Source organism: Mandrillus leucophaeus, unplaced genomic scaffold, assembly GCF_000951045.1.
Source record: "Mandrillus leucophaeus isolate KB7577 unplaced genomic scaffold, Mleu.le_1.0 Scaffold283, whole genome shotgun sequence".
NCBI lineage: Eukaryota > Metazoa > Chordata > Mammalia > Primates > Cercopithecidae > Mandrillus > Mandrillus leucophaeus.
The window spans coordinates 1,376,692-1,394,641 of record NW_012102954.1 but is presented as its reverse complement, the minus strand read 5'-3'; the positions used below and the strand labels follow the sequence as shown (position 1 = coordinate 1,394,641).

Below are 17,950 nucleotides of genomic sequence, written 5' to 3'. Positions count from 1 at the left end.
TAAACCCAACTAGAAGCCATATAACTGAGAAGTCTATTGATGCAGTCCATACAGGCCAGCCTCCCAGGGCACATAGTAGGGTAGGTTAGGGTGCAGTGTGGAGGGACAAGTGGAAGATTTCCAACACAGTGGCAGTAAATGTCGCAATAGCAGTGTAGAGAAATATGGGTTAGATGTTAGCACAAGACAGTGTTTTAAGTTTATTCAACCCCATGCTCAAGGGTGTGGATTTCAAGGCTGAAATCAGGGTGGGTGTTAGTGCTACGGTATGCCATTTTTCATTAGTGACTGAAGAACACTAAATCAGAAGGATAATTATGTTCATGATACAATAAACCCCAAAAGGAAATAAATTGAAATGATAGGCTGAAATCAAAATAATAACATTTATTTGTGGAAAATGTCACATTTTACATGTTACAAAATAATCAGTCATAAAAGAAGGATAGAAATAGATGTGATAAAAGCTTGAAGCTTTTAATTGACCAGAAGTGCAATGGAAGAATGTTTGACTTCAATCTATGAATAGAAACACAGCATCAGATCCAAAGAAGGGATTAGATACATTGTCAGAATATATTTACACATTCCAAAAATGGGGACTAATCAACATGGTACAGATGGAAACTATGGCACACCCAAAAGCAATCCTGCTGAGCCCAGAGCCTTGAAGCCCTGCTGCAGGTCCATGCCTCCACCAGAGACTCTGAGTTAGCTCTGTGTTAATAATCAACTCTAGTATTTGATTGTTCTGTTTCTAGATAGGATTTGAATCATTTCTTTATGCAATTTCAATTTTTCCCAGGTGAGAAATTTGAGATATTTCGGAGAAACTGGCAATATTCCAGTACTTTTCCATTTAAATCATATACATAAAAATATCTGACATAATTTATTTGTCTTGAGACTCCTTTTTCCCTTTAATTTAAGATTTTTAAGTGGGTCATTTAAAAGTAGAGAATGACATGAAAAATGTCATCACAGATTCTGTGAACATGTGATGGGGAAATGGAGAAAGTGAACAAGCTTTGAGCATTCACTCTGCACAAATACTTTACATATATTACTATATTTACCATAAAACTATCCTATAATGTTGACACTACTATTCCTGTTTTATTGTTTAAAGAAAAAAAACTTTGTTTAAAAAGGCAACTAAGTTAAAGTATCTGCAAATATCAGGATTCAAATCATTTATTCCAGAATGAACAATTTTTTCTTTGTCTTGAGCTATTTCAAACCTTATTTCTCTTTATAAATCCTTATTATAATTTTGATTTAATTAAGTTGCGTGAACTACATTTGGAAGACAAAACACACAAGATACTCAGAAGTATTCATATGAGCAATGATCAATAGTGGAGAATAGCAATGAGGTTCATAAAAGTTCAGTCTGATGAAACCTCTCACCAAACTAGGATTTGTCAATGCCAAAGCTACTCCATTCCTATACATTTATATTTTCATTCTAGATATTTACATAACTAGTTAGCAGATTATATTATATCATCTCTAGCCAGATGTCTTCATCTTGCACACAGAATATTCTGAGTTCCTAAGTAATTACTAAGAAGAAGATGGGATGTTAATATTAGTGAGTTATTATTTATGGTTATACATATAAGCCCAGATTAATCTTTATTGAATCACCAGTAAAAAAAAAAAATATTGTGCCACATGATAATAGCTTAGGCATTGGTGAAAAATACACTAGGGTTTTTTTTAGTATTTGGGGAACATCAAAGCAAGATCAACCCATTACAATTATTAAATCTTAAAACATAATAAATGATTTAAGAAATTCTACCAGGCAATGCTTGGCCAACCAAATTCAAACATATTAGGAAGTAACATGACTGTATTTTTAAAGGATATAGTTGCATTGCTTGCATTATTTCAGAATCCTGTGTTTTCAACCAGCTTGAAATTCTAGCCTCCTGGAGCCACACACTGACTTGCTGAGCCCTATTCAGATTTCTCTGAAGCTCTGGGTCAGGGCATGAAAACAGTCTTGCTGCACAGGAGACCAAATTTGCTCCTTGAGGGCACCAGACATTTTCCCCAAGGGCAGCATTTGGCCCTAGCTACAGTGATTGTTTTCAGTCATCAAGAGACAACATTTAGTTACTCTCTTGTCATGAACCTCTTATGCCTTTGGGAGAGAGAGAATTATAGTCTATCTTCCAACCACATGACCCAGAGCTTAAGTCACAAAGCTGCTAATGTTCATCATATGACAAATAAGTAAACTGCCCTGTTAAAAGCCTTATAGGGGTCTATTCAGAAGAAGAAAGCCAAAAAGAAGAGAGATGAACAGCGAGAGCTCCCACCTATTTCTTCCTCTTCCTACTCTCAGCTCTTTGCACAGAGTGCGGAGGCAGCCTTCAGTCACTTAAGACTGCCTTGATGGGGAAGATACTCATGGTGTTTGACTTTATTACAGCCGAGCCAAATCAAATGCACAGGCACTGCTTCCTTAGATGTCTATATTTCACTTAAACTGGGATAAAGCAAAGAAACTGGAATATTGTCTCATCATGCATTCTAAATCAGCCAGGGTAGAAAATAATGGGGAGTTAATCAGATCACTGAAACTCTAATTCACTTGGTATTGATCGGGCAGATTCCTAATGGGATGGCAGACCAATTTCAAATTACAGTAAGCTGACTTGTCCTGGAATACCAATGACCAGGCTGGAGGATGAGCCAAGAGGACCGTGAGCTCTGCTCTCCGGATACTCCCGCCTTGCTGGCAGGCATAAATGCATAATCCAGTGCGACGTTTAGCTAATTAATAGGGGATTGATGAAAGGTTCAGTTTTGAAAGCAGCCATCTCACTTGAATAAACTTGGGACCAGAGCCCCATGGGGAAGGCTAGTGGGTCCTTGGAAAGTAAGTATACAATGAAAGCTAATGGAAAGTATGCAATTAACTCAGGCTTTTAATTATATTAATCAGTGACTTCATAGGAGCTCACTGCATACAGGATTTACTCCTTAGCTCTGTGCCAACACTGTGTTTCTGATTCATGTCTGAACCGAACTTAAACAGCAACTTGAAGAAATAGGTGCAGGTACATTTATGTTAATTAATTTTCCCCATGCTAGAGGGTTTCTGGTATGGAAGGATAAAGAGAAAGAGAAAAAGGAGAAGAAAGGGGAGGAGAGAAGGAGGCAACTGGCGACAATGAACATTTTCAAAGCAGGGAGCTAAGAACTATTTTTGTTAAGATTGGTTGTTACATTATACTTTCTTCCAGGTTAGATTATTTGGCCTGTGAACAAATGACCAGTGTATTTACATGTAGGGGGTGCAGCCTAAAGACATAATGGATTAATTGTTACATGTAGAAATAATTTGCTAAACTGCCAGGTTAGAATATTCAAATGGATAAATTTGTTCTCCCCAATGATAACTTACTGGCTTAGGTCCCTTCTTTCATCCTCTTTCTCCCTCTCCTGTGTGTATGTATGTGTGTGTGCATGTATATTTGTGTGCGCAGTGTGTGTGCATGTGTGAGAGAGAGAGATGTTTGTGTGTATGTGGGGGAGGTGTGGGTGTGTGTGTGTGTGCAGTGTGTATGTGTGTACAGTGTGTGTGTATGCTGTATGTCTGGGTTGTGTTTGTGTGCACAATGTGTCTGGTATGTGTGTATGTGTGAGGGGTATTTGGGGGTGCAAACATGTGCAGTTTATATGTTTGTGTGTGTGCCTCTATGTGTGCACGTTCTGTGTGTGTGTGTGTGTGTGTGTGTGTAATGTACTTATCTATCATGCTCCCTTTCTCTTCTTAGAGTCACAGCAGACACAGATCTAGGCAGACATCAGATGGACAGTATCTAAGGTGAGCAGCTTCCAGTAAACCATAGACTCTAAGGTTGATGCAGATAGTCAGATCCCAGCCTTTTACAAAGAAAACAAAGTCATATTGTTCCCAGGTGGGGGTCTTTTTGCTTTATTTTTCATTTTCTCAATATACCCCTCAGGTAACTTGATTTAGGAAGTAGGCAGTGAAAACTGATTTATTTTACACCAAAGCTTTATAGCAGTCAGTGCTTAACCAGACATAAAACTCAGTGTTTTAAGGATTTTTACAAGTATTAACTAAATGTGTTATTATCCCCATTTTACAGAAAACTGTAACACAAGGGGGTTAATTAATTTGCCTAAGTTCATCTATCTAGTAGGCCAAGAAACCCACTCCAAAGTCCAGACTCCTTACCACTCTGCCAGTCGGGGTTGTCGGCTGAGTTTCAGTGTGTGAACGGGAAGAAAATGGGAAACGTGGACCATTGTTCATGATAATAGCTGATATTTGGCCTATTTGAAGTCAGTCTAAGCATCACTCAGGCATACTCCCCCAGTAATCGTACTACTATGTAGAATTTACCACGTAGACTACCATACTACTAGTCGAAGTTAGTCTGTTATTCTGACATGGATGTCATGTATGTTAAAACAGAACACAGCGTAGAACACTGTCACAATTCTCTGAGGAAACAGTTAAGCAAATCATAATATATTAATATTATGTAACATGAATTGCTAAATATAGCAATTCATAGCATAGCGTTAAGAAATTATGATTTCACGACTAACTGATTATGTCAAATGTAATACATGATCCAAGAAGGCAGGGATTTTTGTCTCTGTCCCTAGATGTTAGTCTGGCCCTAAGAGGCACTAATTAAGCATTTGTTGAATGAATAAAATATTTATATGCACTTATGTTAACTGAAAAAGTAAAATTTAAAATTATATGTGCCCATTGATTACAACTCTGAATTTTCTGAACAGAATGAAGAAGAGAGGAAGTGGTGGAGATTGTCAAAAAGTAGATTGTTACTTTTCATTACAAAAGTAGACTGCTAATTCTAATGTGAATTTTAGTAAAATACGATAAAATATTCAGTTGTTTGATTATTGCCCTTGCCTCTTATTTTAGATGTATAATTTTAAATTATAAATTTACAAGCCTTATAATATAGTATATGATATAATATAGTACAGTAGTATAATATGGTATATTAATATTTGTAATAGCTGAAAAAATAGTAACCACCTAAGTTATCATCAATTAGAATAAATTGCAATCTATAAAACTAACTACTATATAGAAGGTGAACTTACTAAGTTACATTTGCATAGAATATGGATAATATTTAAAACAATGTTGGTTTTTAAAAACCTACAAAGGAATAATAGAGAATATACTATTTGTGTAATAAATAGCATTATAATAAATAGTATTATAATAAACAATACTGTATTGTATAGTATTGTAATCAATAATATAGTGTTGTTTCCAGATAGGAAGGAACATATATGGTAAATGTTTTTAAATGTAGACATTAAATAATTTTTAAAATGTGACAAAATGTTAATGTGTTAAGATGGAATGAGTCCACGTGTGTCTATTACATTATTCTCTGTACTTTTGTGTATATGAAATACATAGCATATAATTAAACAATGTAATAATAGTAAACACTTAACAATTTTAAATAATTTTTTTACTTGAATAACACCTTGCATATCACAATACTATTTTATCTCTAGATTCTTTTTGAGCATGAGTTAGAAAATATTTGGGGCAGGGAGAAGGGAGCCTTCCCTTGCTTGGGGAAAATTACGCCTAGAGTAGTTTTTGTATGCCTGTACTAGCTTGTATAAGCTTCCTATGTCTAAAAGAACTGAATGGGGGAATATCAAAAGAAGTAATCGTTAGAGATGGTGGGTAGAGGTGAAAGCCAGAACCAATGTCAAGTCAGATCCCCAAGAACATAGTCCCATATCACCTTCAGAATCACATAGGATGATAGTTAAAAATAAACTCCTGGGCCTGATCCCAGATCTTTTTAATTACCACCACCAAGGCGGAACCCAATAATCTGTATTTTTAACAACTATGCAGATGGTTACCATGCATATTACAGTTTGAGAACCACTGAGCTAAATCTTTTCATAGATTCAGGGCATGTCTCCAAGGAGCCTGGGAACTGGTAGTTTCCCTTCAGTGGGACCCAAAATTCATTGAAAAGTCTAAGAAAATGTGTGAGCTCTTTGAAAGAGAAAGAAAAAGGGGGAAATAAGAGGCAGGCATGAAGGCTATGAAATCAGTTGTTGGATCACACAGCCATTCTAAAGGCAATGCTTAGATGTTTGCTTGGAATACTAGGGAAATCCACTTATCCCAAGGCTGTAGTCAGCCTTATCAACAAGCTGCTGCATGTGGAACAAACAAATCGAAAGAACTTTGATAACGGATGCAAATTGCCTAGCATGATACTCAACTTACCCCACATGGTCAACACTGTACATTGTGATGATGTTCAGTCAGTATCAGGCAAACAAAAGGTACTGTAGGAGCTTAGCAAAAGGAACTTCTGGATCAGCACTGGATGGTCTGAAAATCAGGAGAATTCTTAAGATTAAGATAGACATGCAAAAGGACAAGGGCCTTCCTTGGCTCTCAGGTTGGGGAACTCCATGGGGGTCAAAGAGGCATTGGCAAGGGCTGCAATAATGGCCGAGATCATTCAAAGCCAATTCCACAAGGGCTTTTTTCACTGGGCATAGAGATGAGATAAGTAGTTAGGAAACTAGAATGCAAAATCTGAAAAGGAGTGAGGCTCTCGCCAGGCTCTTGTAATGGTGCCAACCACATCTATCTAGGACCACAATCTAAGCAGCTTGATCTCATGGTTAACTCAGATAGGCAGATTTTGAAGCACACCAAGACACTTCCAGAACCAGATGTTCTCCAATTGCATCAAAGAAATCAGACGTAGAACTACAGACCAGAAACAAGCACTATAAACACTTTATAAGACTGGATAATGGTAGCAAACATACAGGGAAAGATTTGATAGAACTTACAACTTCGTCTGGGCACAGTGGCTCATGCCTATAATCCCAGCTCTTTGGGAGGCTGAGGTGGGCAGATCACTTGAGGTCAGGAGTTCGAGACCACCCTGGCCAATGTGGTGACCACGTCTTAAAATTAAAAAACAAAAGAAGTTGTAACTTTCTAAAATTGCAGTGGAAGAAAAAGCATTAAAAAAATTTGATAATCACAGTATATAAAAAGATTTTTTAAAATGTACAGAATTTCCACTTGATAGATATAGGAATAATGAGTGTCTCCCTCTGCACCAAGACAAGGGTTAGAAGAAGCCCTTGTTGTAAGACTTCCATTGACCAAATTGAGACCTTCTTAGAAAACTCAGACTGGGAAACTGAGGTTATAACTAAACACAGAAACCCTTTTATTACACTTGTTAATGCACTTAACTAAAATGATAAAGATCATATACTTCAAAAGACATCAATTGCTTTTTTTCAGAATATATATAATTAATCATCTAAGCTTAATTAATTCCATGTTGTATATGCACCACATTTTCTTTATCCATTTCACCTTCAATGGGCACCTAGGTTGATTCCATGTCTTTGCTATTGTGAATAGCGCTGCGATGAACATACGAGTGCTTGTATCTTTTTGGTAGAATCATTTACTTTCTTTTGGGTATATTACCCCTTCAGGGTAATATATATATTATATACATTTACCTCTTCCAGGTAAAATATATATTATATATATCTATCCTGAACTTTAAACCACAGGCAAAAAACACAAAAATAGAAAACTGGAATCACATCAATTTAAAAAGCTCCTGCACAGCAAAGAAAGCAATTAACAAGTAAAGAGATAACCCATAGAGTGGGAGAAAATGTTTGCAAACTATCCATTCAAGGGATTAATAACCAGAATATCTCAGGAACTCAACAACTCAATAGCAAAAAAAGCAAATAATCAGATTTTAAAATGAGCAAAAGACCTGAATAGACATATCTCAAAAGAAGACATACAAATGACCAACAGGTATATTTTTAAATGTTCAACATCACTAATCATCAGAGAAATGTAAACCCAAACCAGTGAGACATCCTCTTACCCCAGTTAGAATGGCTATTATCAAAAAAAGAAAAAACAACAAATGCTGATGAGGATGTGGAAAAAAGAAAATGCTTATATACTGTGGGAATGTAAATTAGTTCAGCCACTTTGGAAAGCAGTTGGGAGATTTTTCGAAGAACTTAAGCAGAACTACCATTCAACCCAGAAATCCCATTACTGGATATATACCCAAAACAAAATAAATTATTCTGCTAAGAAGATGCAAGCACTTGTATGTTCATTGCAGCACTATTCACAATAGCAAAGACATGGAATCAACCTAGGTGCCCATTGAAGGTGAATGGATAAAGAAAATGTGGTGCGTATACAACATGGAATACTATGCAGCCATAAAAAAGAACAAAATCAAGTTCTTTGCAGCAACATACATGCAGCTGGAGGCCATTATCCTAAGCAAATTAATGCAGGAAAGGAAAACCAAATATCACTTGTTTTCACTTGCAAGTGGGAACCAGACATTAGGTACTCAAGGACATAAAGATGGCAATAATAGATACTGAAGACTACTAGATCAGGGAGGGAGGAAAGGAAGCATTGAAAGGTTGGTTGAAAAACTACTGAGTAATATGTTCAGTACCTGGGTGGTGGGATCAACTGTACTCCAAATCTCAGCATCACACAATATACCTGTCAAACAAACCAGCACATGTACCCCATGAATCTAAAATAAAGTTGAAGTTATGAAAACAAAAAAGAAAATGTGGTACATATACACAATGGAATATTATTCAGCCAGAAAAAATAAAATCCTGTCATTTGCAGTACCTGGATGAAACTGAAGATTATTATATTAGGTGAATTAAGCCAGGCATAGAAAGAAAAATGTTTTCACTCATATGTAGGGCTAAAAAATTGGACCTAATGAAGGTATGAGATAGAATGGTAGTCACCAGAGGCTGGGAAGGGAATGAGGAAGGAGGAGGATAAACAGAAGTTGGTTCATGGGTACAAAAATACAGTTAGATAGAAGGAATAAGTTCTAGTATTCAACAGTACAATTAGGGAATTGTAGGTAATGATAATTTATTGTATCTTTCAAAATAGCTAGAAGGGAAGAATTGTAAGTTCCAAACACAAAGAAAACATAAATGTTTGAGGTAATGAGTATCCCAATGACACTGATCCAACCGTTACACATTGTATACATGCATCAAAATAGCACATGTACCCGCAAAAAATGTATGACTATGATATTTCAATAAAAAATACCAAAAAAAGTACATTTACCCCAAATCAGTTTTCTTATTTTCATTTTTCAGACTTTCCCTTCAAATTAAATTAAAATACTGACGTTAGTTTTCTGTGGTTTTGTGTTGCAGTTAATGTTCTTATTAAGTGTCCTTCAACATGGCTTCTCCCGCCTCCATCCAAATGCCTGCCACCCTCACCCCTTCACCCCAGCTCCCACACACCTGTGTGATACTGGAGAAGATTTTTACGGGCTTTCAACTACTGAGGCCCCAGTTACTTTCTCATTTTTTGTTGTCCTAATACAAACTGTAGATTCCTTAACAAAAACAAACTCTAAGGGCACTTTTGACTTAGAGGAAGAACCTAAAATAGTCACCCTCTGTGTTTTCAATGCCACTGCACAAGTCACGCTCATTCCCGAGCTCCTATACTCAAGATCTACTTTAGACTGATCTATAAACATTTATAATTAGCTAAATAGATTATTGGGTAGTATGCACTATTAGTAAAATAATATTTAAGGACCAAGGGAAAAATTTTAACTCAGTGGTTGTTGTAAATGTGTTTGAGCGAGAGTTAGCATGAATGTAAACACCTGAATAGGGAACAGCACCAAAAGAATGATTTAAAGCAAGAGCCCCAGAGGCCTAGCTCACCCATGCATCCCAATTTATTATTTTAAAATTCTGTATGAGAAGAAGAAATAGAGAAATAAACAAACACATACTGGGATTTTCCATGTCTCTGTAATGGAAGAGGGATAGAGGGAAAATTTCTACGTCTCTTCCTGTCTTTCAGTGTTTCTCTTGTTCCAATCAATGGCTTCAATTTTTCCAGGAGATGAAGTCTTAGTTGCCTTGGGCTTTCTTAGTCATTAGTCTTCAGCCTCTTACCCCAAATGAAAAGGGATTCTTTGGAAAACACAGGTCCCCTCCATCTGCTTTCCTGCTTCTCTGTGAGACAAAAACAGAATGATTACAGTCACATAATGGTTTGGTTTTTGTTTTTTTTTAAATCAACAACATGAACCTACAAAACTGTCTTTTCACTTATTAAAAAAGTACTTTTCTCTACTTGACTGCCTTTGGCTTTATCCTTTTCCATTCTTCTTTTCCAGGAAAACTCACTACGTATTTCTTCATGTGCCTCTGATCAATACATTCTTTCACTGGATTTACCATGAGCTACTGCTGGTGATTTTGCTGAACTTGTTCTTTAGTTACATACCACCCCCCACCACCCCCCACACACACATACACACAAACCAGTGCTTCTTCCAAAACAAATTCTTTTTAAAACATTGAAATATTTACTAGTAGAAATGTGGGTTTCAAACAGTGCTAAAGAGATTTCACCAGCTGGAAAAATTAGAGCTGCTGGAGTAAGAGATGAGACAATGATATCAACAGGGCCAAGAGTTCATTTATTAAGAAACTGAACCCTATCTGTTAAAGATATAATGTAAAATGGTAAAAAGTAGCAAACTAGTGGCAGTAGTAAGATTCATGGAATATGTGGACTGCAAGAAAAGGAAAAACGACCAGGCTGCAACTCAAATCCTAGGTTGGTCAATACATTTTCTGCTTTGTCTTATATGCCCTGTGTTATTAGGGAAGTATTATATATTTTAATTATATATTTTAGTCTGCAGGTCAAAGACCTTCAAGTGAATTCTGCCTCTGACAAAGGTATCAATAGATAATCTCACAATATCCCAGAATACCCAGTATGAATTGACAAGAAAGTAATCACTCAAACGTCTCTTTCATCAACAGTGCCCACAAGTGGTATGTTTCTGAAAATTTACAGTCTTCAGTGAGGCAACCTTTAAATGCACCTTTAAACTGCATTAAAATCTGAGTGTTTCAAAATCATGGCAGTGTATTGTATTGGTCAGCACAGGCTATGTTATATTGCAGTAACAAATAAACCCCCAAGTCTCAATGGCTTAACATCACAAAGGTTTAATTTTTGCTTATCCAGTGCAGTTTGGTAAAGGAGCCCTATCTCAATTTGTCACATAGTATCCCTGGCTGAGAAGGGTTCCATCATCTTGTGGCACTGCCATCTCAACATTGCTGAGGCAGAAAACGAGAGAGCTGGAGGGTCATGCAGGGGCTGTTTCCTATACACATGTGAAGTCCACTAACAATCCATTGGGCCTATTCAGTGACAAGGTCCCAGATAACTCCAAGCGGGCTGAGAGGGATAGTTCTGTCTGAGTACTAATAATTCTACCATCCAAGGTAGGTTAGGTATTGATTTTACCTAAACAATATTTCATAAGGAAGATGCTCATCTAATTACAAATTTTTAGAAACATTCCTTATGGTAACATATTTTTAACCATTCAATTTTCTAAAATCTGTATTCCTTAAGCTATTGTAAATATTGCAAATTATGAGTTTCAATTTGAATGTTTTGAGTTTTTGTGTTAACTTTTAAGGTAGTATTTACATATAAGAAAATCATCATTTTAAGTACACATTTTGATGAGTTTTGGTATTTATAAATAATCACATAACTACCACCACAATCAAGATACAGAATATTTCCCTTACCCTAAAACGTTTCCTCATTATCCTTTGCAGTTAAACCCAAGCCCCACTCCACCTCTGACTCTAGGTAACCATTAATCTTCTTTCAGCCAAAGTAGTGTTGAATGTTCAGAATTTAATTTGTAGAATTTATTTTATAATTCAAAAGAGAAAATTAAGAATGTTTTGTTCCCTTTTGTAATTCAGGCAGGTTGTTTGATAAACATTTAATGCTATTTATCATTCATAATGTTTCTACCATATCATTTAATAGCTGTTCCTTGCATCCAAATAATAAAACATGTGCAGCCCAACACACTTTCAGAAGGCAATATCCTGGTGATTGATTTATTTAGAATATGTCCATTGGCTCTACCTATGCCACAGTGTAAAGCAGAAGTGTTCCTTCCTCTTTGTATCCAAAACACTATCAAGATTGAACTTAGAGAAATAGTAAAGGCAATTATGGAGAGGTCTTCCAAATTTTCTTTGAGACTTGTAGAAAAACTGCTCTATATATCAATGAGAGTAGATAGGGATATATCAATGTGTGTGTGTGTGTGTGCTGGAGAGTCACTACAGGGAGCTAATACAAGTACTCATTGCATTGATGAAAACTCCCCTCCTTCCTTACTCATCACAGAGCTGTGACGAGGGATCACAGTAAATCCAAGCTTGGAAAATGAGCTGTGTCAGACCTCCCAAAGACAACCTCCTTTGCAACAGGAGGTTGTCAAAGCCCCAGGGACCAGGTGAGTTACCCATCTCTTTCAAACCCAATTGTGATTTGCTCTTACTGTCTCGTGGGGAGAGGAAAGATTGTCAGGAAAAGATTCGCCACCGTGTTCTGGGCATTCACAGTAGTGGCTGGCGGCTTTGTATTCGGGTGCAGTAATGGCAGTCGACAGGGAAATTGTTGAATCAGCAGAAGGGCAAAGGGCACAGGTAATATAATGTCAGCTACACCTTGACAGAGAAAGAATGTGGCTGTTTGTGTTCCTGGGGAACCCAAGGACTTGAGGCAGAACACAGCTGGTGCTAACTAAGGCGTAAGGCATGTCAAGTAGGTGTTCTTATGCTATAACTAAGTATCAAGGTATGAAAATTTGCTAACACTTAAAATGCTTTTTTCCAGAAATCTTCAGGGCAGTCATTTGTTTTTGTCAGCAGCACTGCCAGTCTCCACAACATTCCATCCTGTTTGAAGTATTCATCTTTTTATTCAATGGTTCAACAAATATTTAGTAAGCACCTGCTGAATACAAGGCAAAATACCAGAGTCAAGAGAAGAGTGACTGGGCACAATGGCTCACGCCTGTAATCCCAGCACTTTGGGAGGCCAAGGCAGGTGGGTCATGAGGTCAGGAGTTTGAGATCAGTCTGACCAACATGGTGAAACCGCGTCTCTACTAAAAATACAAAAATTAACCGGGCATGGTGGCATGCGCCTATAGTCTCAGCTACTTAGGAGGCTGAAGCAGGAGAATTGCTTGAACCCAGGAGGCGGAGGTTGCAGTGAGCCGAGATCGTGCCATTGTACTCCAGCCTGGGCGACAGAGTGAGACTCCGTTTCCAAAAAAAAAAAAAGAGAGAGAGAGAAGTACCATGTCCAGCACTTGGGTTGCCCCAGACAACACTACATTAATATAAGTACTTTACCTTCACCTTCATCCACTCTTTCAGAGTCTCTTCTCTCACAGCAACATTATTGCACTCCCTGGACTTTCCACCCTCCCTTTTCCTGAGAACTTCTGCTGTAACTCCTCTTCATGATGTGTTCTAGACCATACTTCCTGCACTGATGGAAATGTTCTATTTCTGCACTGTTCAATAGAGTAGTCACTGGCCACCTGTGGCTATCAAGCTTTTGAAATGTAGCTAATGAGGCAGAAACTGAATTTTTTAATTTATTGTTTCAACTTATTCAAAATTAAATAGCCATTAAATACCCCTGGACATCATTGTTCTGGACATTTTCTATTTTTCCATTCTCAATCCCTAATATTTACCTTGGCAATTTTCTTTGGGGTTTTTTTTCTTTTTCTTTTTCTTTTTCTTTTTTGAGATAGTCTCCATCACCCAGGCTGGGGTGCAGTGGTGCAATCTTGGCTCACTGCAATCTCTGCCTTCCGGGTTCAAGCGATTCTCCCACCTCAGCCTCCCAAGCAGCTGAGATTACAGGTGTGTGCCACCACACCCAGCTAATTTTTGTATTTTTAGTAGAGACAGGGTTTCACCATGTTGGCCAGGCTGGTCTTGAACTCCTGACATCAAGTGATCCACCCACTTTGGCCTCCCAAATTGCTGGGATTATAGGCATAAGCCACCACACCCAGCCGTTGCCAATTTTCTTCTAGATAGCAACAAGTTAATACAGTGATTTCATGCATTAATGAGTGCTTCAATAAAGGAACCCCTTATGTATTGTACTAGGTTGGATAGTGTCCCCTCAAAGTTCATACCCTTCACAGAACCTCAGGTTTGTAAACTTATTTGGAAATAAGGTCATTTAAGATGCAATTAGTTAAGATGAGGTCATGCTAGAGTAGGGTGAGCCCTTAATCTAATATAACGTGGATCTTTATAAGAAGAGGAGAAGACAGACACAGAGAATGCCATGGAAAAGAAGACGCTGAAATTGTAGTGATGCATCTACACGCCAAGGAGTGCCAGTGTCATTGGCACCCACCAAAGCTGCAAGGAAAGCATGGAATATATCCTCCCCTAGAGCCTTCAGCAAGAGCATAGCTCTGCTGACATCCTGATTTCAGACTTCTAGCCTCCAGAACTATGAGAGAATACATTCCTGTTGTTTTAAGCCACTCAGTCTGGTAATTTCTTAAGGCAGCCCTAGGAAATGAATACAGGTACTTAGATTGGCTTCATCTTTATCTTTACTCTTACGTTATTTAATAAAGACTTTATGGTCTTGGATTTGTCCCCCAAATTATTAACGGTGAAAAGGGTACTCTACCCATGGTAGAGTAACTAGCAATAAGGATATTTAAGAAGAGTAAAGGACAGGTGGTACCTTGATAAAGTAAGAGTTTCCCATTTCTTCCTGTCTAGATTTTCTCCCTCACCAGACTTTACCTCAGAAGCCTGCTATACATAGCCTGAGACCTCATTCTGAATCAAGGATGTGACTTAAGTCTTAGAAGGAAGGCTGGCTTCTGTCTGCAGCCCATTATTGACCTAAGGCTGCTATGATCACATTAAGAAAATAAAGCATTATCCATCCAGAGAAAAAGTATGACAAGTAATCGTGTATCATTACTAAAATATAACATTCCTAAAGCAGTTTTCCTAAAACTTATGGAAATACATGCATATACATGTACATGGATATTATGTGTGCATATAATGAATGTGTGTAGAAATGTGGATATGTATGAGTGTATATTGCTTGGGTACATCACGGAAGTGAAATCTGTTTTTCCTGAATGACTGAGAGTTCTTTCAGAGAATCCGGAATCCTCTAGAGTGAGTCACACACTAGCCTCTCAAAGAGACAGCCTGGAGTAAGTTAAATATACATTGAAGTCAACCCTGAGGACACCACCAGGATGATCTAGAATTGCCCTGAGGGAGAATCAAAGGCTCCAAGGCTCACAATTCTGTACCCTACATGTTGAGGAAGCTAAAAGTTTAGAGCAAAACCATATCCAACACACCACAGTCCACTCCTCTGCTATGGACTTCACATTATTTCCACAAACAAACTTTGCTGCCGTAATATGCCTATTCAGCTAGATATGTCAATTTCACAGTTTTAAAATATGCAGGGAATGTGAATTTTTTACGGACAAAGAGCTGGTATCTGGCTGTTCAGACACCCTGGAGCAAACAGATCCAGTAAAAGAAACCACAGTGATTTGCCAGAACCCAGAAAGGCGACAAAGCCCATGGAGACTTCTCTCTCAGACCACAGTTGCAATAGAAAAACAACTGTTTTTACATATACATGTACATCTTAGAGGCAGCGGCAGAATGAAAGCCTTACTGAGAGAGATGTCTCCTGTGGCAGGAAAGACCTTATTAGACCATAATTGATGGAATCCAAGACAGGTTGCAGAGAATGCCACTGCATCTCAGAGAGTTGCATGGCATTCCCATAAATTTCGCTGATGACATTGATCCCAGGCCTGGAAACCTTTGTGGGGGCTATATTGTTAGGCTTCATTGGATTCCTACTTTTTTCCAGAAAGCTATCAGTTATAAATTGTTATTGATAAATGTTGGAACCCAATTCTGGTATTTTCAGAGACTGTGCAACCTGAAAACACCCCACGTGTGGTACAGAGTGAGAAAAGGCAGACAAACTGACAGGTTTGTTTACATCGACCGTAGCTTGGCAAGCAGCAGGGAATTCCAGCCTCCCCAGGGAGGGTGTTCATTCAGCTGATGCACATTTGCCCCTCTGACTACTGCCAGTGTTCTCTGCAAGGGAGCAAGGGCTTTGGTAATTGGCTGCTTTGGGTGAGTTTCAGAGGTTTGTGGGGTTTCAGAACCCAGTCACTTTGTTTCTGTCAGAGTCCTACTGCTGATCTGGCTCTGACCTAAAAGGAGATTTTAAAGAGAACAATTATCCTGTAGATTGAGAAATACCTACAGTGATAGTTTGGGGTGTGGGGGTGTCATGAAAGAAAATGTGAAGAGAATACAGTGTAGAAGTTTTATTTCCTAGAAGAGCCTGATTTTTATTCAGAAGACATTGTCTATGTGTTCTGTATAAAGTCAGGACAACTTTTTTTTGTTGTGTGTGACTAAGTTATATAATGCTCTTTGGATGCATATTTTAAAGCCATGTTTGCATGGTTCCAAAGATGTGTATAAGAGACAGGTTATATAATGCTCTTTGGATGCATATTTTAAAGCCATGTTTGCATGGTTCCAAAGAGAACTGATGTACTTCCAATGGGTGGAACTCCATGCCACACAGAGGGTGGTAGAAGACCTGCACTGTGTGATGTGTGTATTTACCATGAACCTAAGGGGCACTTTTTTTTTAAGTGAGTAAATTCAGAAATTCCCTATTTCCACAACATAGATTTGCTCAAGTATCACTCTTCTCTAAAACCGTCTAGCTTCTCTCATAGAAAATCTAAATCGGAGCTCATAAAATGATAGGATCATGTAATGTATTCACAACTGAGCTATTTTAGTGCTTAGAATGGGATATGGTGTATACCCAATATATTTCAATGTGTATTAAAGTATATTTTTTAAAATAGTAGCTTTATATTGAATAAAATCGTATACATTGGTACTATATATAACAGCAGAAGGAAAAATTTGTTATTTCCTATTTTCAGGGGGCAACACTAGTAATCATTTACTTTGTTTCTTTAAAAATGTGATTGTTTTGAATTTGAAATCTGACTTCCAGAATGTCTCAATATGTCATATAGTGTTCTACTACTCTTAGCATGACATTTCAAAAAGTAATAGAGTATCTAAGATCTTCTTACGTATCTCATTTATTAAAATTAATAGAGATAATAGAGATACATGCATAGCTTTGCAATCACTTATTGTACCTAAATTTGTGATTATACCAAATTTGAAGATGAAATAGTCACAAGTCAAGCACCACAATTTAAAAGTGTAGGAAATCATACTTTAACAATTGATCATACAAATAACTAGGAAGTAGTATAAGTAGTAGTTAAGATCAAGAATCTCAACACTAGAGATACCTGAATTCAAGCCCCTGTTCTGCCACCTAGTGTTTGTGTGAACTAGAGTCTCAATTTTGCAATCCATAAAATGGGGATAATAACACTTCCTACAGGTTTCTGTGTGTGAGAGAGAATCAAATAAAACAACCCTTTTAACATGCTTATTGTAGTGTATAATACATAGTAAATAGTATTTGCTAGCCATTAATTTTTAATAACATTCATAATGAAAACATACATATAAACAGCATCTCTAGGCATACAATTTAGATAAACTTCAGGGGCTGGTGGATGATTAAAAAAAAGAAAAAAAACAGCTTGGCCTGAATTAGTAGAAGCCTCAGAAGTGAGGAACCACCAACTGGAGAGTGGTGTGTGCAAACTGGACCGGTAGGAGGGTCATGGCTAAACTGATCATCTATGGAGTACCACATTCATCTTAGAAATGTTTGCTCCTCTAATCCCTTTTACTTTAGTGAGCAAACAAATATTCCCAACATTCAGTGAAGGTTTTCATCACAATCGACAAAATAAAGTGTGTGTGTGTGTGTGTGTATGTA

The 17,950-nt window shown here is 37.5% G+C and overlaps 1 long non-coding RNA gene across 1 annotated transcript in view; it reads left to right on the top strand.

Moving 5' to 3' along the window:
* The window catches only part of LOC105543482, a 503,003-nt gene that overhangs the window by 344,857 nt on the left and 140,196 nt on the right, over window positions 1–17,950 (top strand). The window contains exon 4 of the long non-coding RNA XR_001006625.1: window positions 12,353–12,461. This is a non-coding gene — a long non-coding RNA (uncharacterized LOC105543482). The remainder of the gene's footprint in view (window positions 1–12,352; window positions 12,462–17,950) is intronic.